General features: G+C 41.8%; 2 protein-coding genes across 5 annotated transcripts in view; both read right to left on the bottom strand.

Moving 5' to 3' along the window:
• The window catches only part of TMEM217B (transmembrane protein 217B), a 48906-nt gene that overhangs the window by 26267 nt on the left and 1283 nt on the right, over positions 1-21356 (bottom strand). The window lies entirely within an intron of this gene.
• Positions 1-21356, bottom strand: part of TMEM217 (transmembrane protein 217) — a 34149-nt gene that overhangs the window by 12238 nt on the left and 555 nt on the right. The window lies entirely within an intron of this gene.

Below are 21356 nucleotides of genomic sequence, written 5' to 3'. Positions count from 1 at the left end.
CCCAAGGAGCACTTTTATTTCATTTATTTATTTATTTATTTTTCCAAGGAGCACTTTTAGAAGGCTTCACAGACTAACGCACCTATATCAGTTAAGAGAATATTTGAATGCAGGGAACAGAGACTCAAAAAATAGTGGTTGAAACAAATAGAGATTCATTTTCTTTTCATAACAAAAAGTCTGGCAGTGGCAGTCAGGTTTGGTCATTGGCTTCTGAGGGGCATGTATGGGTGGCTAATTAGAGGTAGGATAAAATACTTTTCTTTTTAATTCTTTTTTTTTTAGGATTTTATTTATTTATTTGAGAGAGAGAGTGAGCAAGAGTAAGAGAGAAAACATGAGCTAGGAGAAGGGCAGAGAGAGAGAGAGAAAAACTGGCCCCCCACTGAGTAGGGGGCCTGACATAGGGCTCTATCCCACGACTCAGGGATCATGACCTGAGCCGAAGGCAGATGCCCAACTGATTGAGACACCCAGGCACCACTTAACTCTTTTTTTTTTTTTAAGATTTTATTTATTTGAGAGAGAAAGAGAGTGTTCAAGCAGGGGAAGGGGCAGAGGGAGAGGGAGAGGGAGAAGCAGACCCACCCCCCTCCCGCTGAGCAGGGAGCCCTACCCGGTGCTGGATCCCAGGACCCCAAGATCATGACCTGAGCTGAAGGCAGACGCTTAATGGACTGAGCCACCCAGGCACCCCTATATTAGTTATCTATTTATTTGAAACTAATTCCCTCAAAGCTAAGAAGCTTATGGTAACGAACATTTGTTATCTCATAATTTCTGTGAGTCAGGGTTGTGCAAGTGGCTTAGCTGGGCGGTTCTAGCTTAGGTGTCTCCTGCATTTGCAGTCCAGCTGTTGGCTGGCACAGTGGTCATCTAAAGCCTCAACTAGGGGAGGATATTCCTTGTCCAAGCTCACTCTCATGGTTGTTGACAGGAAGTCTCAGTTTTTTGCTGGCTGTTTATGAGAGACCTCAGTTCCTCACCTGTAGGCCTTTCCATCGGCTGCCGAGTGTCCTCACAATAATGGCAGCGGGCCTCACCCAGAGCAAGTGATGATAGGGAGAGAAAGAGAAAGAGAAAGAGAAAAAGAGAAAGAGAGAGCCAAATAGAAGCTGCAATACCTTTTATCATCTAATGTTAGGAGTGACATCTATCATGTCAGCTGCATTCAGTCAATTACACACACCAACTCTAGAGGAGAGTATGGGGATGGGGCTACACAAGGGTATAAATAGCAGGGAGCAGGGATTATTTTATTTAAATTCAATTAATTAACATATGGTTTATTAGTTTCAAAGGTAGAGTTCAGTGATTCATCAGTTGTATACAACACACGGTGCTTATTACATCATGTGCCCTCGTTAATGCCCATCATCCAGTATCTCCCTCCTCCACCCCCAACCTCCTTCCAGCAACCTTCAGTTTCCTATAGTTAAGAGTCTCTTATGGTTTGTCTCCCTCTCTGATTTCATCTTATTTTATTTTCCCCTCCCTTCCCCTGTGTTCATCTGTTCTATTTCTTAAATTCCACATATGAGTGAAATCATATAATAATTGTCTTTCTCTGATTAATTTTAATGAGCATGATATCCTCCACTTCCATTCACGTTGTTGCATATGACAAGATTTTTTGACGGCTGAGTAATAGTCCTATATGTGTGCATGTGTATGTGTGTGTGTATACACATACATATCTTACATCTTCTTTATCCATTCATCTGTTGATCGACAGCTGAGCTCTTTCCATAGATTGGCTATTGTGGACATTGCTGCTGTAAACCTTGGGGTGCAAGTGCCCCTTCGAATCGCTACATTTTTATCCTTTGGATAAATACCTAGTAGTACAATTGCTGGGTCATAGGTAGCTCTATTTTTAACTTTTTGAGGAACCTCTATACTATTTTCCAGAGTGGCTGTACCAGCTACATTTCCATCAACATCGTAAGAGGGCTCCCCTTTCTCCTCATCCTCACCAACATTTGTTGTTTCCTGACTTGTTAATTTTAGCCATTTCTCACTGGTGTGAAGTGATATCTCATTGTGGTTTTGATTTGTATTTCCCTGATGCTGACTGATGTTGAGTATTTTTTTATGTGTCTATATGTCTTCTTTGGAGAAATGTCTTTTCATGTCTTCTACCCATTTCTTGACTGGAATATTTGTTTTCTGAAGGTTGAGTTTGATAAGTTCTTTATAGATTTTGGATGCTAGCCCTTTATCTGGTAAGACATTTGCAAATATCTTCTTCCATTCTGTAGGTTGTTTGATTTTGTTGACTGTTTCCTTTGCTGTGCAAAAGCTTTTTATCTTGATGAAGTCCCAATAGTTCATTTTGGCTTTTGTATCCCTTGCTTCTGGAGACATATCTAGCAAGAAGTTTCTGCAGCTGAGATTGAAGAGGTTGCTCCCTGTGTTCTTCTCTAGGATTACGGTCTCACATTTAGGTCTTTCATTCATTTTGAGTTTATTTTTGTGTTTGGTGTGAGAAGATGGTCCAGTTTTATTCTTTTGCATGTGGCTGTCCAATTTTTCCAGCACCAGCACCATTTGTTGAAGAGACTCTCTTTTTCAAACCATTGGATATTCTCTCATGCTTTGTTTTTTTTTTTAAGTTTTTTTGTTTTTTATTTATTTATGATAGTCATACAGAGAGAGAGAGAGAGAGGCAGAGACATAGGCAGAGGGAGAAGCAGGCTCCATGCACCGGGAGCCCGACGTGGGATTCGATCCCGGGTCTCCATGATGGCGCCCCGGGCCAAAGGCAGGCGCTAAACCGCTGCGCCACCCAGGGATCCCTCTCTCATGCTTTGTTAAACATTATTTGACCATAAAGTTGAGAGTCCGTTTCTGGGTTCTCTATTCTGTTCCATTGATCTACATATTTTTGTGCTGGTAGTATACTGTCTCGATGATCACAGCTTTGTAATAGAGATTGAAGTCAGGCATTGTGAAACCCCCAGCTTTGGTTTTCTTTTTCAATATTCCTTTGGCTTTTCAGGGTCTTTTCTGGTTCCATACAAATTTTAGGATTATCTGTTCCAGGTCTGTGAAAAATGTTGATGGTATTTTGACAAGGATTGCATTGAATGTGTAGATTGCTCTGGGTAGCATAGACATTTTAAGAATATTTGTTCTTCTAATCCATGAGTGTGGAATGTTTTCCCATTTCTTTTTTTTATTTTTATTTATTTATGATAGTCACAGAGAGAGAGAGAGAGAGAGAGAGAGAAAGAGAGAGAGAGAGAGGCAGAGACATAGGCAGAGAGAGAAGCAGGCTCCATGCACTGGGAGCCCAACGTGGGATTCGATCCCGCGTCTCCAGGATCGCGCCCTGGGCCAAAGGCAGGCGCTAAACTGCTGCACCACCCAGGGATCCCTGTTTTCCCATTTCTTTGTGTCTTTCTCAATTTCTTTCATGAATGTTCTATAGTTTTCAGAGTACAGATCCTTTACCCCTTTGGTTCGGTTTATTCCTAGGTATCTTACCATTTTGGGGACAATTGCAAACAGGATTTATTCCTTAATTTCTCTTTCTGTGGTGTTATTGTTAGTATATAGAAATGCTGATTTCTGTACATTGATTTTATATCCTGCCACTTTGCCAAATTCCTATATGAGTTTTAGCAATTTTGGAGTAGAGTCTTTTGGGTTTTCCATATAGAAAATCATGTCATCTGCAAAGAGTGAGAGTTTAACTTCTTCTTCACTGATTTGGATGAAGAGGTAGGTATTATTGAGGGTCAACCTGGAGTGCCTACCACAACTGTGTATATGTGTTTGAACAGCACAAAGTTAATTTAAAACAAGAAAGTAAACAATTACAAAAATGGGATCCCTGGATGGCTCAGTGGTTTAGTGCCTGCCTTTGGCCTAACGCATGATCCTGGAGTCCCAGGATCGAGTCCCACATCGGGCTCCCTGAATGGAGCCTGCTTCTCCCTCTGCCTGTGTCTCTGTCTCTGTCTGTCTGTCTGTCTCAAATAAATAAATAAATAAATAAATAAATAAATAAATAAATAAAATCTTTAGAAAAAAACCCCACTAGGTATAAACAAAATACCAAATTATTGTGACTAACTCACTCTCCCACAAAAAATACATACATACACTTGTCTTAGGACATATTTGTAATCATTTGGTATTATTATTATTATATTTTAAAGTTTTATTGACTTAGGTAACCTCTGCATCCAACATGGGGCTTGAACTCAAAACACTGAGATCAAGAGTCACACAATCCACCAACTGGGCCAGCCAGGTGCTCTATGATTTGGTATTATTATTTAAACATTCTTTTTTTTTTTAATTTAAATTCAATCAGCCAACAAAAATTATTTTTTTAAAAAAGATTTTATTTATTTATTCATGGGAGACACAGAGAGAGGTAGAGACACAGGCAGAGGGAGAAGCAGGCTCTATGCAGGGAGCCTAATGTGGGACTCGATCCCGGGACCAGGGGATCATACCTCAAGCCAAAGGCAGGTGCTCAACCACTGAGCCATCCAGGCATCCCAAAAATTCTTTTTTTAATAAAAATTTCTTCTTTCCATTCAATTTATATAGTAGGTGAAATTCATATTTTAATTTTTTTACTCTTCTGGTTGAGTATTTTTTTAGGTTGAGTATTTAAAAAATATTCATTAAGCACTTTTATTCTTTTTGTAAGTTATTTATGTCCTTTACCTAATACTTTCACATATTAAGATGTCACTTTCAAAAATTTGTGTGAATTCCTTATATAATAATGGTATGACTCTGTTAAAAAAGGAAATATAGAGGTAGCCATGTCGGTAGTAGGTAGCTGTTGAGACCCTGCAATCCTTAGTGGTAGAGCTGCCAGCAGGGGCAGGACCTCAAAATGGATGTCTGAGTATTGTATCTGGGGAGGAACTGGGCTTTAAGGACTAAGAACCCTCTTTTGCCAAACTTTTTTTTTTTAAGATTTTATTTATTTATTCATGAGAGATACAGAAAGAGAGGCAGAGACATAAGCAGAGGCAGAAGCAGGCTTCATGTGGGGAGCCTGATGCAGATTTGATCCCAGGATCCTGGAATCACAACCTAAGCCAAAGGTAGGTTGAGCCACCTACCTCAACCACTGAACCACCCAGGTGCCCTGCCTTTTACCAAATTTGAGTCAAGTTTCTAAGTCTCTTTTTTCCCAAGATTTTATTTATTTTATTTATTTTCAAGAGAAAGAGAGAGCATGAGCAGCAGAGGGGTTGGGGGAGGAGCAGAGGATAAGGAAGAGAGAGGGGGAAGGAATTTCAAACAGACTCCATGCCGAGTGCAGAGCCCCACTCAGGGCTCAATCTCACAACCCTGAGATCATGACCTGAACTGAAACTGAAACCAAGAGTGAGATGCTCAACCAACTAAGCCACCCAGATGCCCCTCCTGAGTCTTCTTTTTGATAAGCCCTGACCTTAGGTTCTGTCCTTGACCTGTTAAGTCCAGTTTTAGTAAGAATGCTCCTAAGTAACAAAAAAAAAAAAAAAAAAAAAGAATGCTGCTAAGTGAGTTGAGCAAGAATTCCCCGGTCATGGTGGCCTGCCTTTGGCAAGAATACCCCTAGCCTTGATGTTTCGACTTGTGATTTTCCACTGACTCCACACTGCTACATTAGTTATGAATCTCTTCTGGTCCTCATTGTACTTAGAGTTGGGTCCCATCTCTCTCTTCAACTACAAAACCTCCATTGAAAGTGATCCCTCTTGAATGAAGCTTTCCTTCCAGTCTTTCACAAGTGCTGTGAAAACTTTTTCAACACCTCAGTGAAGATGTCTACATCTCATGTGGGGCTAGGATCAGGAGCTGGTGGGCTTCAAGGCTCCATTCTGTGTGCTTGCACGAGGTGCCTGTCAATACTCCCCAGGATGGCCACTGGTGAGAGGCTGGTTCTCTTTCTGGCACCAGGTTTTACACTTGGATTCAGAGTCATCCCTGAAAGCCAGAGGAGCCTCAGTGATATAGATTGGATTTTTTTCTAGCCTGGCAGGATCAGGCCAATTTAATTAGATTTTTAAAAATGAAAATGGATGCTTTGTATATATATATGAATTTGAGTTCCTAGAGGCACATCTATATTCTTTTGTAAAAAAATCTATCAACTTAAAAGAAAGCTATGGAGATAATTTATGACCTCTTCTCATTCTCTTTCTCTTGGCCAAGAGAATTAATTTGTACCATAATTGAACACTCTAATGTAAAAAGTAGCCTTATTATGTTATTTTAAAAAACTAATATAAAATCCAACTCAGCTCTCTTCCTCAAGGAGTTAGGGAAAAATTCTATGTCAATTAGGTTTGGTTTTTCTTTTCCACTCCCTCCTTCCCTGTCCATTGCTAGAGTCACATAGAACTAACTCCCGAGTTTACCCAATCCTGGAATCTCAGGGAAGGGCTCTGGACTTCAGGCTGGTATGGTTACTATGGGAGGCTTGATGTTCAAGCCTCAGTGGTTCCACTGCTCATAGCCTTGATGGCTATGGCTTAGAGCTTAGGCCCCAGCCTGTGATTCACACAACCAACCCATCAGACATCCTGTCACTCCCAGATCTGGGAGGGAGTCAAACACAGGCCCCATGGTGGGCAGAACCAGACACCTCTCCATCCTTCAAGAGTAGGGAAATCCCACTTGCTGCCTTCTTCCTCAACTTTTTAAATCAACATCCTGACCCACCCTCATAATTTCAGTCTCTGTCTTCAAGAGCCTAGAGTTTCCAAAACAAAGGTGTCTTTCAGTCCTCCAATGGGGGAAGAGCTGGGCAATACTCTTAAACCTACAAAGAGAAAAGGGCCTGTGTCATACTTAGTGGTGAAGCAGCTGGCGAGCAAGAAAACCAGCCCCAACTCTGAATGAGGTAATTCTGACAAATCTTAGTGCTACATACAAGGTCCTCACAATCTGACTCCCATCCAACTTTCTGGGGACATCTCTGAGCATTTCTTTTCATGTATTTAGTACACTCACTTCCTCAAATTTCTTTATCCATCTGGCTCATCCCCTCTCATCTCCTAAGGTCATTTAAATCCTCAAGAAGGTGTTAGGCTGTGCACTGGCATCTGTAGTTCTCTTGGCCTTTCTTTTATGGTCATAAGCCAACTGCCACAGTGCCTCACACCAGTATCCCAAGCAGGAGTGTGTCAGTAAGCTGTCTTCTATCTTTGTTTCTTTTGTAGGAAGGAAAGCATTTCCCAGAACTCATCAGCAGCCTACCTTTCATGGTTCACTGGTCAGAACTGGGTCACATGGTCAGCGTGTGTTGCAAAGGAAGCTGAGGAAACCTATTCCTGGCAAAACTGAATAGGATTGCCATAACTGTAAACCATATTGTGATTTATGCCCAGACTGAGAACACAGTTGCCCCACTCCTCCAAAACATGAGTCCCCTTAACTAGGAGAAGGAGGGAAACGACCAATAAAGTCTATCATAGAGATCTTGCTCTATTAATTACTCTTCTTCTCCACTGCGTTAGCAGGAACTACTGCTACCTATTTGCCCCTTCTCCCACAGAAGTAGAATTTTTAGGTATACATATGGTTGGCCAGAATAAGGTTTGTTTTTCCCAGCTTTCCTTGGACTGAGTGTGGTCACGTGACCAATTCCTAGGAATGAGTTGAAAGGGGAAGAAATGAACATACATTTTCTTAAAAGATTTTAATTTTATTTTTTAAAGTAGCCTCTACCCCCAATGTGAGTCTTGAATTCAGGGTTTGAGCCTTGAGATCAAGGGTCACACACACCATGGGCTGTGCTAGCCACACGCCCCAAAAAGGGGAAGAAATGAGTATAAGCACCAGACAGTAAAGAGAAAGTCATGTTTTCCCTTTCCGTCTTCCCAGTGGTTGGAACATTGATGTGGTTGGGAGTCATCTTGGACTCACTGGTCAAGGACATAGTGGAGCATAAAGAGAAGGAGCCTAGGCCTCTGAAGATTTCACAGAGTAGAGCTACCACCCCAGCTTAGGCTTTTCCATGAGAGAAAAACTGTAAGACTCTCATGTTTAAAGCAATGTTATTTTGCAGGCACACTTCTATCCTAATAAATACAACTGCCGGGATTCCTGGGTGGCGCAGCGGTTTAGCGCCTGCCTTCGGCCCAGGGCGCGATCCTGGCAGACCCGGGATCGAATCCCACATCGGGCTCTCGGTGCATGGAGTCTGCTTCTCCCTCTGCCTATGTCTCTGCCTCTCTCTCTCTCTCTCTGTGACTATCCTAAATAAAAATAAAAAAAATTTAAAATAAATAAATAAATAAATAAATAAATAAATAAATACAACTGCCTCCAATCCTCTGCCTGAAAGCATACTATGATCTCTCCCACCCTTGACCCTGTTTCTAATTTACATTCAGCCTTTTAGAGAAAGCAACTGATATCAACTATTACTGGATTTAAGCAGAAAAGGCATAGCTCATAGATTGTGGAGAGGCTAGAGAATTTCAGTTAGTTATCTATTGCCACAATAATGCCAAATAAACAACTACAAAACCCCAGTGGCATATTAACAATGAACAGTACTTAGTTCACAAGTCCATGGAGTTTGACTTATCTGTGGCTGGGCTGAGCTGGGCTCTCTCAGCTGAATTCGCTGAAGTGTCTGAGGTCAATTGTTGGTTAGCTAGACAGTTCTGTTGATTTTGGCCAAGCTCATTCACATGTCTGAAGCTCATCCAATTGTTGGCTGGTCTAGGATGGACTCAGCTGGGACAACTCAGGGAGACTTGGCCTAGTGCCACTTGTCTCTCATCATCCAACAGGCTGGCCTAGATCTATCCTAATGGTAATGGTGAGGACAGCAGTGACAGTGCTATAGAATGAGTGTTGATAGCCCCCCAAAATTCATGGGTTGAAGACTTAATGCCCAAGGTGGTGGTATTAGAATAGGAAGTCTTGGGGCACTGAGTGGCTCAGTTGGTTAAGCATCTGTCTTTAGCTTGGGTCGTGATACCAGGGTCCTGGAGTCAAGCCCCAAGGCAGTCTCCCTGCTTAGCGGGGAGTCTGCTTCTCCCTCTCCCTTTGCCTCTCCCACCCAATTGTGCTCTCTCTCTCTCTCTCGCTCGCTCACTCTCTCTCTCTCTCAAATAAATAAAGTATTTTTTAAAAAAGCTTTTTTTTTTAAAAAAGAAAGGGGCCTTGGGAAGTGATTAGGGTGAAGCCCTCATGAAGAAATTGGTGCCTTTATAAAAGAGGTCCCTGAGAGATCCTTGCTTCTTTCACCTCATAAGGACACAGCAAGAAGCAGAGTGGTTGCAACCTAAAGAGGCCTCTCACCAGAATCTGACCATGTTGGCACCTTGCTCTTGGACTTCCAGCCCCCAGAACTGTGAGAAGTAAATTTTTTTTGTCTATAAGCACCCCTGTCTGTGGCATTTTGTTATAGCCACCCAACAGGCTGAGACAGAGAGCAAGCACAAGTGCTTCTCAAGTCTCTGCTTGTGTAATGTTTGTTAACATCCATTGACCAAAGAAAGCAGCAAGAGTGAGTCCAGAGACTCAGAATGGGAAGGTCCAACAAGACAACATGGATGCAGGGAGAGGTAAAGAATTGAGGCCACTAGTGTAATCAAGCTATCACCCCACATTCAGAGGCCTTGCTCATGGGTGGTAGCCAACATCATACCACAGAGCCAGAATACTACAGCTACTGCCACTGATGAGCATTTGATGCTCTAGTTACACTGAGAGACCTCATGGTACCGATCTTGAGTGCTGCCACCGCCCCCTTCATGGCTGCTCCCCCAAACTGGGTGTTGCTGACACAACTGGCACTGCCTAACAAGAGAATGGAATCTTTTCTGCTAGTGTTTCTTTCTTTTTTAAGATTTTATTTATTTATTCATGAGAGACACACACACAGAGGCAGAGACACAGGCAGAAGAAGCAGGCTCCCTGTGGGGATCCCGATGTAGGACTCGATCCCAGGACCCCAGGATCATGACCTGGGGCAGATGCTCAACCACTGTGCCACCCAGGCACCCCTCTGCTAGTGTTTTTTTATACCATGAGAGCTTCCTCATTCAAAGTCTAGGCTGGGCAGATTTTATTAGCAGAGCCTATGACACACGCACGTGACTTAATTCACGAGGAAGGATGGGAAAGTGAGTAGCTGGTATTTTGAGCTCCTCACAACAGAACAACCACCAACACCACACCAGCCTCTCATTCCCTTCACAGCTAAACTTCCTTTTTTTTTTTTTAAAGATTTATTTATTTCATTTTATTTTAGAGAGAGAGCATGAGTGGGATGAGGGGCAAAGGGAGAAGCAGACTCCTCACTAAGCAGGAAGCCTGCCACGGGGCTCCATCCTGGGATCCCAGGATCATGACCTGAGTTAAAGGCAGATACTCAACTGACTGGGCCACTCAGGCACCTCAGGAGAGGGAAAAATCTCAAGCAGACTCTCTGTTGAGTGGGGAGCCTGACTTGGGACTTGATCCCAAAACCCTGAGACCATGACCTGAATTGAAATCAAGACTCAGCCGCTTAACTGAGCATGCCACCAGGCGTCCCAAACACATAGGATATGTGATAGCTAAACTTCTTGAAAGAGCACACCTGGCTCACTTTTCTCATCTACTTCTCTTCCATTTCACTTTTGCAGTAATCAATGATTACCACACTAATGATGAAAAATCCAGTGATTTACAAGCACAGCACCTATTTTTCTCCCTCATGCTTCAGGCTGGATGTTGGTCGGGTTTAGTTCCAGGTTTCAGTTTGGGTTTTGTCTGCTACACATGGCTCATTTCTTCCTTGGACCAGCAGCTTCCAGGGCTATGTTAGGGTGGTGAATGGTAGGAACGCAGCAGGGTAAACAGAAATATGTGATGCCTCTTAAGGCACACTGTCATTTTTGCTCATGTTCTATTGGCTAGAATAAGTCTAGCAGGGAGTATACTCCACCCACTCTCATGCACAGCAAGGTCACATAGCAAGAGGGAGTAAGTAACCGAGAACAATAGTCTGGTTTACCATACTCTTCATCTGCCTCTGCCCCAGGTGAGCCATCTGGGTCCATCATAACTCTACAATTGTCCAATCACTTAGATAGTTTTCAGAGGGTGGGGGAGAAGGCAGGTACCTGGCCTTCTAGGGCATGGTTAGTAGTTTGGATTTCATTCTAAATGTAGCGAAAGCCATTTAATGTTTGGATCAGTGACTCAGTGTCCTATCTACAACACAGATCTGGTCATGTCATGCCCCTACTTGAACTTTCAGTGAATGTCTCATTGTCTACAGGAAAAGGTACCACAACTCTCATATGGTATTAGAAGGCCACCATCACTTTGCACTCTTTGTTATTACCAGGTAGTACTACTTAGGTTTCATTTCAGTTTGGACTCTCCCAGGAGCGATCCTGAGACAAGGACTTGAGAGCAAGTAGTTTATTTGAGAGATGACGGAAACACCAATAGAGAAGTGGCAGAAAGTGAAACAGGGAAGGAAGGCAGCCCATAAAGGATAAACTATTAAGCCAGCTGCCACAGTGAATAATAGAGGCTTACTCCTGTTGAGGAACTGGGAAACCCATGCCTCAGAATTATTCCATCTGAGGGATGAAGGCCGGGGAATTTACACACAAACTCCTGAGTCATTGGTTGAGGGCTACTCCCAGGAGGGGTTAACTCCTAGCTACTAAAACTAAATACTACCCCTGAATATGGGCAGTATGGTGTGCTTGTTTATTTAAAGACTTTTTAAAAATATTTTATTTATTTGAGGGAGAGACACAGTGACCATGAAAGAGAGCTTGAGTAGAGAGAAGGAGAAGGCGTCTCCCTGCTAAGCGGGGAGCCCAATGCGGGGCTCGATCCCAGGACCCTGGGATTATGACTTGAGCTGAATGGCAGACGGTTAACCAACTGAGCCACCAGCCCCTCATTTTTTTAAAGATTTTATTTATTTATTTGACAGATAGGGGGGCGAGACACAAGCAGGGGGAGCATCAGGCAGAGGGAGAGGGAGAAGCAGGCTTCCGGCTGAGCAGGAAGCCTGATGCAAGGCTTGATCCCAGGACCCCAAGATCATGACCTAAAAGCTGAAGGCAGACACTTAACCAGCTGAATCACCCAGGCATCCCTGGGCAGTATGATTTTTTGTTTGTTGTTTTGTTTTGTCTTTTTTTTTTTTTTACAGTTTTTGGGAGCTGAAAGAAGAGACTTTGGGCAAAGAGAGCATACAGAGAGGTTGAGGGATATGGATAAGGCACTGATAGTATCTCCTATGTGGATTCTCAAATGCAACTTCTCTTGTAGACTCCCATAGTTCCATAAATGTCTCATCCTTCTGGCTAGGATGCTTTTCCCTCCCTCTCTACCTGCTAAACTCCTACTCATTGTTCAAGACCTTTCTCAGCTTCCTAAACAGAGAGGATCACATCCCACTCTGTTTTCTCAGGACATAGTACACAACTCTTTTTTTTTTTTAAAGATTTTTATTTATTTATTTATGAGAGACACACACAGAGAGAGGCAGAGACACAGGCAGAGGGAGAAGCAGGCTCCATGCAGGGAGCCCGACGTGGGACTTGATCCCGGGACTCCAGGATCACGCCCTGGGCTGAAGGCGGCACTAAACCGCTGAGCCACCCGGGCTGCCCCACAACTCTTATTCTTATCACTTAGTACACTGCTTTACTTAGAAGCCTGACTCTCCTAGTAGATAACACATTTGGTAAAGGCAGGAGCTGTATTTCACAGCTCTTAATATAGTTTGATGCCTGGAATATAGTAGGTCCTCAATAAAAGCTAGTTGGATGGAGGGGTTAATTTCGATCTACAGAAAGAGTCTGGCAAGGATCTGGTGGAGTGCTACATTGCACTGTGGTCAACCTGAGGTTAAATAATAACAGTTTTTAAGCTCCTTTATCATCTCCATGACATTACCCTTCTTTCATTCATCTAGCATCCTCCTCGTCTCTCTCTCTATCCTGATATCAAAATCTGCTCTTTGATACTTCTTTTATATCAAAGGAGGAAAAAACCAAGAGATAGGACACCTGAGTTCTTGTTCTTCTTTGGCAATGACTGATTTGGAGGTCCTTGGGCAAGTTTCTTCTTCTGAACTTCAGACTCCTCATTTGTAAAGTGATCTTGAATGTCCTTGCCACTTATTAAGGGGCTCTGTCAGAATATGTCTAGAAGGATGACACACAAGGAACTGGCAACAGTGGCTGCTGCTGGGAAGGATAAATGGGTGGCTATGGGTCAAGGACATAAGGGAGACCACCTTTCTCTTAATAGCCTGTGTTAGTTTCCTGTTGCAACTACAGATTTGGTGGCATAAAAGGACACAAATTTTATCTCTCACAGGTCTAGAGGCTGAAAGAGCAAAATTAAAGGGTTAACAGGGCCACATTCCCTCTGAAGGTTTCAGGAGGAATCCTTCTTTGCCTCTTCTGGGTTCTGGCATCACTCCAATCTCTGCCACCATAGTCATGTCACTTCCTCTTCTGTCCGTGTCTTCTCCTTTGTAAGGACATTTGTCATTGGGTTTGGGACCCAATGAAGGATGATCTCATCTCAAAATTCCTAACTTTATTATTTTCACAAAGACCCTTTTTCCAAATAAGATAACATTCACAGTTTTCAGGGATTTGGATGTGGACATATCTTTTGGGAGGCCACCATTCAACATACTTATTTGCGTGTTTTGAATTGGTATCATGTACAACTTGAAGAAGGAGAGAAAGAGGAAGAAAGGAGAAAAGTAAGGACTCCATTGATAGAATCATAGGAGATTTTCTTTCTAGGATCCCTAATAGTTCAAACGAAGGTGGTCCACTCTCATTATTGATCACAAGCCCAATAACTTCCATGTCCATTTTTTCCAGAAAATCCCTATCATTTCAATCAGCAAAACATTTGCTTTCTTTTTTTAAAAAAATATTTTATTTATTTATTCATGAGAGAGAGAGAGAGAGAGAGAGGCAGAGACACAGGCAGAGGGAAAAGCAGGCTCTACACAGGGACCCCAACGTGGGACTCGATCCTGGGTCTCCAGGATCAGGCCCTGGGCCGAAGGCAGTGCTAAACTGCTGAGCCACCCGGGCTGCCCAACATTTGCTTTCAATACAAATTTTGACACAAGAGAGTGGGGAGAAAAAGGAAGGAAAGAGAAAAGATTTGTATGTGACTGAACAGATATTAAGATTTCTATTTTTCTGCCTCCTGTTCAACCCAATTTGGAAGGATCTGGCTTTAATCCACCTTTCTCCCCCCAGTTTTTATTTACTGTTGAAACAACATTATAAGAAATGATAATGGAACTCTTATCCTATGCAAGTAAAAGTATAAAGTAGCACAACACTTTGAAATGCAATTGAATACTATTTTGCAAAATTGAACACATGCACACGCCCCAGACCAGCAATTCCACTCCTACACTGATATCCTAGAGAAACCCTCCCACTTGTTCACTTATTAGGAGACATGGAGAAGAGTTCATAGCACCAGAGTTCACAGTAGCACAAAACGTGAAGCAATCGAACGCTAATCAGTAGTAACACAGATAAACTGTGCTGTTTATAAAATGGAATGTAATACAGCAGTGAAAATGAAAGAACTATAGCTATACTCCTCAACATGATCTATAGCTAAGTCTCAAAACCCTACTGCTATCTAATAGCAGCAAGCAACAGAAGAATAGATACAATACAATATATTATTTAAGGTTACAAACATAAGTGGAAAAGTATAAAGGAAACAAGAGGACAATACAAAATTCTTTTTTAAAATGATTTATTTTGGAGAGAGAGCATGCACACTGTGCAAGCAAGGGGAGAGGCAGAGGAGAGGGAGAGAGAGAGACGGAGGCTCCCCACTGAGCACAGAGCCTGAGTAGAGGGTTGATCTCATGACCCTGAGATTATGACTGGAACCAAAATCAAGAGTCAGATGCCCCAAATGAGCCTCTCAGGTTGCCTGAGGACAATACAAAATTCTGTATAGTGGTTGTACCTGGCGTGAGGGGAGTGCCTATAGGAGGGGACTGCCGCCCTCCCCCACCAAATGCAAGAGGCTTTTAAGGTATTGGTGATGTCCTATTGGATGGTGTAAGGAGTGGATGCATGAGTACAAATGTTATTATTCATTGAACTGTACATATTAATTTTATACATTCTCTTCTGTATATGCTATGTTTAACATCCCATAAGAAAGACCTGCTAGAGGTGAGGATGTGGAGCAAGGAAAACTCTGCACATTGCTCTAGGTCAAATATAAATTGGAAAAACCATTTTGGAGAGAATTTTGCAATATATAGTAAAGTGGAAGTTATACATATTCGGTGATCTAGCAGTGCCTTTCCTAGGTATTCCCTAGGTACTTTAAGCAATGGTTTCACACTTTCTGACAATAACCTGTCATTAAGAAATATATTTGACATTACATTCAAGCATGCACATATGCACACAAACACAGGTTTGTATAAGTGTGTACAAAGTTGAAACAAAAATTTCACAAAACACCACCTATCCTTATCACATGCAATACACCTTAATCTTTTCTAATCCACTCTATTCTTTTTCAAAATTGAGATACAACTAACATATAACATTGTGTAAGTTTAAGGAATAAATGTTCCTGTGCATTCTACTTCATTAAAGGTCCCAACCTTTAAATTCATTTTAACTCACTACCAGTTCACAGATGAATTTGAATAATACTGCACTAGAGAGAATTTCGTACATGGTAATATGTAAAAGAATGTTAATTGAGTGCTGTTCAAAATTTAAAAAAAAGAATTGGAGACAACATTTGAGGAATATTCACAGGGTGGAACACAATATTGCAGCTCAGATAAATAAACTGGAGCTCCATTTATCAACAGAATACTGAGGGGGAAAAAGCTAGTGGCTAAAGCTTATGCACATTGTAGTGCTATATAAAGTTTCAAAATGTGAAAAACATGTATATGGATACCCATATATACAGTAAAAATTTGCAACGTGCATAGAAAGCTGAACACAGAACTCAGAATTGTGGTTTCTGCTGGAGAAAGGAAGGGGAACGGGATGAAGGAAAGACAAAAAAGGGGACTTAAATTTTATTGTAAAGTTTTTTTTTTTTTGGTCTCTTAAACCTTATCCTTATATGTTACTTATTATTTATTCTTTTTAAAAAAGATTTATCTATTTATCCTAGAGAGAGAGAGAGGGAGAGAGAGAAAGAAGAGGGGAAAGGCAGAGGGGGAGAAACCCAAGCATATTCCATGCTGAGTGCAGGGCCCTGCATGGAGCTGGAGTCAGGGCTCCACAGGGGCTCAATCCCACAACCCTGAGACCATGACCTGAGCCGAAACCATGAGTCCAATGTTCAACTGACTGAGCCACCCAGACGTTCCTATTCTTTATTCTTTATTGCAGGGTTTGGCAGACTCATGAGCCAAATCTGGCATGCTTTTTTTGTATGGCTTCTGAGCTAAGAAGGGTTTTTACATTTTTAAATTGTTGGGGAAAAAATTGAAAGATTAATATTTCATGTTGTGAAAATTACATAACATTCAGATTTTTGTGTCCACAAATAAAGTTTTGTGGGAACACCATCTACACTATTTTATTTTCATATTGTCTGTGGTTGTTTTCATGCTACAGGGCAGAGTTGAGAAGTTGCAACAGATATTGTATGGCCAGAAAGGCTGAAAATATTTACAGTCTTGCTCTTTAGAGAAAAACTTTACTTACCCCTAGTTAAGTATCCGATATATATATATATATATATATATATATATATATATATATATATTTCTTTCTTTCTTTCTTTCTTTCTTTCTTTCTTTCTTTCTTTCTTTCTTTCTTTCATCTTTTTTGCTTATCCCTTTGCCTTCTCTAATATAACTAATATAATATTTCACTCTTTCTAGAGGTTGTTTAGGTACCAAGAAAGCTCTGTTGCTTTTAGATCACAGATTGACCTCACCATCCCTTTGGTAGCCCAACACAACATTCTGTGGTGCATTGTGAGGGCTGCTTTTTTTTTTTTTTTAAGATTTTTATTTATTTGAGAGAGAAAGAGAATGGGTAGAGGGGAGGGACAGAGGGAGAGGGACATGCAGACTTCCTGATGAGCAGGGAACCCGACATAGTGCTCAATCCTGTGACCCCAGAATCATGACCTGAGCCAAAAGCAGACACTTAACCAACTGAATCACCCAGGCACCCTCGAGGGCTGCTTCTTGCTCACCTGTCTTCTCATCACAGTGTCTACTCCACTCCTTTGCTGAGGTTAAAGTCTGCCAGTGATCTCTTTGTAACTAAGTCCAAATGATTTTTATCTTCCCCAATCGGGCTCCTTTCTACTGTTCTTCAAGCGTCTCTCTCTCTCCCTCTCTCCTGCTTCTTGCTCACCCTGCTTCTCATCACAGTGTCTACTCCACTCCTTTGCTGAGGTTAAAGTCTGCCAGTGATCTCTTTGTAACTAAGTCCAAATGATTTTTATCTTCCCCAATCGGGCTCCTTTCTACTGTTCTTCAAGCGTCTCTCTCTCTCCCTCTCTCCCTCTCTCTTTTCCTTGCACGTCTCTACTCAGAGCTTATCTCTTCCACGGAACTTTCTCTAAGGATTGGGATACACCCACCTTTTTTGAATCCACATGCAACCCACACTTGGCTCATTCTCTAACTCTACTTTGCCCCTAATTGAGTTGTTTTACTCTCCTTTGAATGAAGATGAAGTTAAGGAGGGAAAAGCTAAAAGCTTGCAGGCAAATAAGAGATTTGAGAAAATTGAGATTCTTCTATTTACACTTTCAAAATAATCAAACCCAGCTGGCTCACTCAGTAGAGCATGAGACTCTTGATCTTTGGATCATGAGGTCCAGCCCCACATTGGGTGTAGAGATTACTTCTAAAAAATGAATAAAAAAATCAAATCCTTGGAATAAATTCAAGGGTCACAGGCCATACTGTGCTAGAAACAGATCTACAGAGTGAGGTCCACAAATCAGCAACATCAGTGTCACGTGGGGGCTTGTAGACTCTAGCCCAGACTTACTGAATCAGAATCTAGGCTTTTAACATAATCACATGTACACTAAAGTATAAGACTGGTCTAGTGAGCTTGCAAGTATCTGCACTAAGAGCCTCCATTAAAAGTGCTCCAGGGAAGGACACCTGGGTGTCTCAGTGGTTGAGCATCTGTTTTTGGCTCAGGTTGTGATCCCGGGGTCCTGGGACGGAGTCCTGCATTGAGCTCCCTGCAGAGAACCTGCTTCTCCCTCTGCTTATGTCTCAGTCTCTCTCTCTCTCTCTCTCTTTCTCTCTCCGTGTCTCATGAATAAATGAAAAAATAAAATATTTTCTTTTTTAAAGTTCTCCAGGGACTCCTTGGGAACTTTAAACAAATGATTTTCGCCTCTAGTTGGGCAAAATTTGCTGTGAAGGTGATTTGGCTCCCACAGCTATCACCCCTTTGATGGACACAGTTGATTCAATTCATCTTCTGACTAGGTGGGTGGCCTCTCTCCCTCATCACTCTAGGTACAGCTTCATTTCTCTGAAGCTGTGAAAGAGTTTGAAGAGGACTATCTTTCCCAAGATAGGAAGATTGCTCTTCAACCAAGAGCATTGGCAAGCTTATAGAATTTTTGGTAAAGTGGACACATCCTACTAGGGGTTAGAAAACATAACTTCTGTCATATTTTCCAGCAAAAAAATGTTGATGAACAACATAAAACCAGAAGACAAGAATAATTTATACTTTTCATTCTCTTACTTAGTAAATATTATGCACTCACTATATGCCAAGAGGTATTCTAGTTGAGAAAAGCAGGGAACAAAACAAAAAGAATCTGCCTCAGTGGAGCTTACATTCTAGGGGATGGAGGCAGACAAAAAACAAGTACATAATATGTCACGTAGTGATAATGTTTTAAAGAAAAATAAAATGATGGAGACTGCTGTTTAAGATGAGTGGTGGGGGCAGCGCCTGGGTGGATTAGTCAGTTGAGTGTCCTACTCTTGGTTTCAGCTCAGGTCATGACCTCATGGGTCATGAGATTGAGCCCTTGCATCAGGCTCCATACTCAGTGGGGAGTCTGCTTAAAAATCCTTTCCCTCTGCCCCTTCCTGTGCTTACACTCTCTCTTTTAAATAAATAAATAAATAAATAAATAAATAAATAAATAAATTCTTTTAAAATTAAAAAAAAATAAAGGTGAGTGGTCAGGGACAACACCCCCCATGTGAATACATTTTGGAATAGATCTGAGTGAGATGAGGGATAAAGTCATCTAGATATTTAGGGGGAGAGAATTTCAAGTGGAGGAAGTGGCTAATACAAAGATCTTGAGGTGGGAATATGCGTGGAGTATTTGAGAAGCAGGGAAAAGGCCAATAAATGTGGTTGGAGAAGATTAAGCAAGAAAGAGAGTGGAATCAAATCATGTAGAGTCTTTGAGGAGCTTGCATTTTATACTAAGTGTGATGGAGACATGGTATTGAGCAGAGGAATGACACAATCCGATTGACATTTTAAAAGGCTTTCTATGAATGCTGTGTAGGAAATAGACTCTAAGGGGGCAAGAGTGTAAGCAAGCAGGGAGGCTGCTGTAAAGATGTGGTTGGTTTAGATTCTAGTGATGATAATGCTGGTGGTGAGAGAGGACCCAACAATCTCAACTTCCTTAATTAAAAACTATTTAAAGAGCTATCATGAGATGATTAGGGTGAATTTCTTTTCACGTTGGATGAGAACCTGGTTTAGATGCAGAAAATAAAGAGCAGGAATAATAGGGCTTCTCCAGGGATCCCTGGGTGGCGCAGCGGTTTAGCGCCTGCCTTTGGCCCAGGGCGCTGATCTTGGAGACCCGGGATTGAATCCCACGTTGGGCTCCCGGTGCACGGAGCCTGCTTCTCCCTCTGCCTATGTCTTTGCCTCTCTTTCTCTCTCTCTCTGTGACTATCATAAATAAATAAATAAAAATTAAAAAAAATAGGGCTTCTCCAGACCGAGCAATGTTAACAGCAACCCCTGGGAATCAGCGTTATTTAACGTTTCTTAAATGATTAAGAAAAAGGAATACTTTGAGACATTTCTAGGTACACAAATTATACTCTGCTTTTCACACAGTGAAATGTCAAGTCAATAGGGAGCATCTTCTGGAACATTTCTAAAGCTATGTGAGTAGGCTGTAAAATGGCGGGTGACTTGCCACATGGACTAGTATAAGACAGCTCACATAGAGGGAGACAATTCAGATGATTCCTTGAATAATGAACTCTGAACTGCCTGCCAGTTGCCACCAAAGAAAGGGATCTAGAAGTTGCTATACATTATTTCTTCAAGATGTCAACTCTTGCAAAGCCCAAAATTCCAGCAAAAGTTCTGGCTGTCCAAATTGAAGATTAAACATGAGCTTCAACAAAAACCTCAGGAAACTCCTTCTGGATGGAGCTCAGTGTACAGTGCTGGTCACTGCATTCTAAGGAAAAGAAGAGCCAAAGAAAGGCAGAGAAAACAATTAAAAGGCTAGAGAGGCTTTTGTTAGATGGATTAAACGCCCATAAAAGTGACTGAGATGATGAAAGGCTATGGAAGCTTCAAACAAATTTTTAAAAAAGATTTTATTTATTTATTTGAGAGAGAATGAGTGTGAGAAAGAGCATGGGGGGGAGGTGGGGGGGGGAGAAGTAGGCTCCCCACTGAGCAGGGAGCACCAAAGAAGGTTCAACCCAGACTCTGGAATCACAACCTGAGCCCAAATCAGAAGCTTAACCCACTGAGCCACCCAGGCACCCTGGAAGCTAAAAAAATTAATAGAAAGTAAAAACAGCCCCTTTCATACAATATCAATGTAAAATCAGGGCGCAAAAGAAGCTTGAAATGGGGGTAATGCTAATATAGAAAAAGGCCATTGGAGGGCTTGTGTTCTTTTTTAGACAGGGAGTCCTTAGGTGTTCTCTAATATGTGGGAGGAGGTGTTGTAGTGGTAATTGGAAGTGGGGATGAAGGACAAGCAGTAGTTCTTTGTTGGGATCTGAACTACTCTGGACTAGGGTGTGCTCCCTGCCCACTCCCCGTCTCCCATCCCACCACAATCACTGTGTTCAGAGCAAAAAACACCGACAAAACAAAGAGTTCAAAATGCTGCATCAAATCTCATTCTGAGTCAAAGCTAGATTGAAAATAAATTCAAGGGTGATAGATTTATAATAGACTAAGGGACACTAAAGACTTTTTGGGGGGAGTGGGGGGCCTATAGCCACAATCTTTGTGATTCACGCCTTGGCGATACTCTATGTCCTCGCAGGAAATGTTCCTTGATAGTCTGAATTGGATGGATAAAATAAGAACATGCCTTAACACTGTCAGTATTTGGGTTCTCACAGCCCGAGAGTGGCAGTTAATGGT

The sequence above is a fragment of the Canis lupus genome, chromosome 7, assembly GCF_048164855.1.
Source record: "Canis lupus baileyi chromosome 7, mCanLup2.hap1, whole genome shotgun sequence".
Classification (NCBI taxonomy): domain Eukaryota; kingdom Metazoa; phylum Chordata; class Mammalia; order Carnivora; family Canidae; genus Canis; species Canis lupus.
Note: the sequence above shows the minus strand (reverse complement) of the source record. Positions and strands in the feature narration are given on the sequence as shown.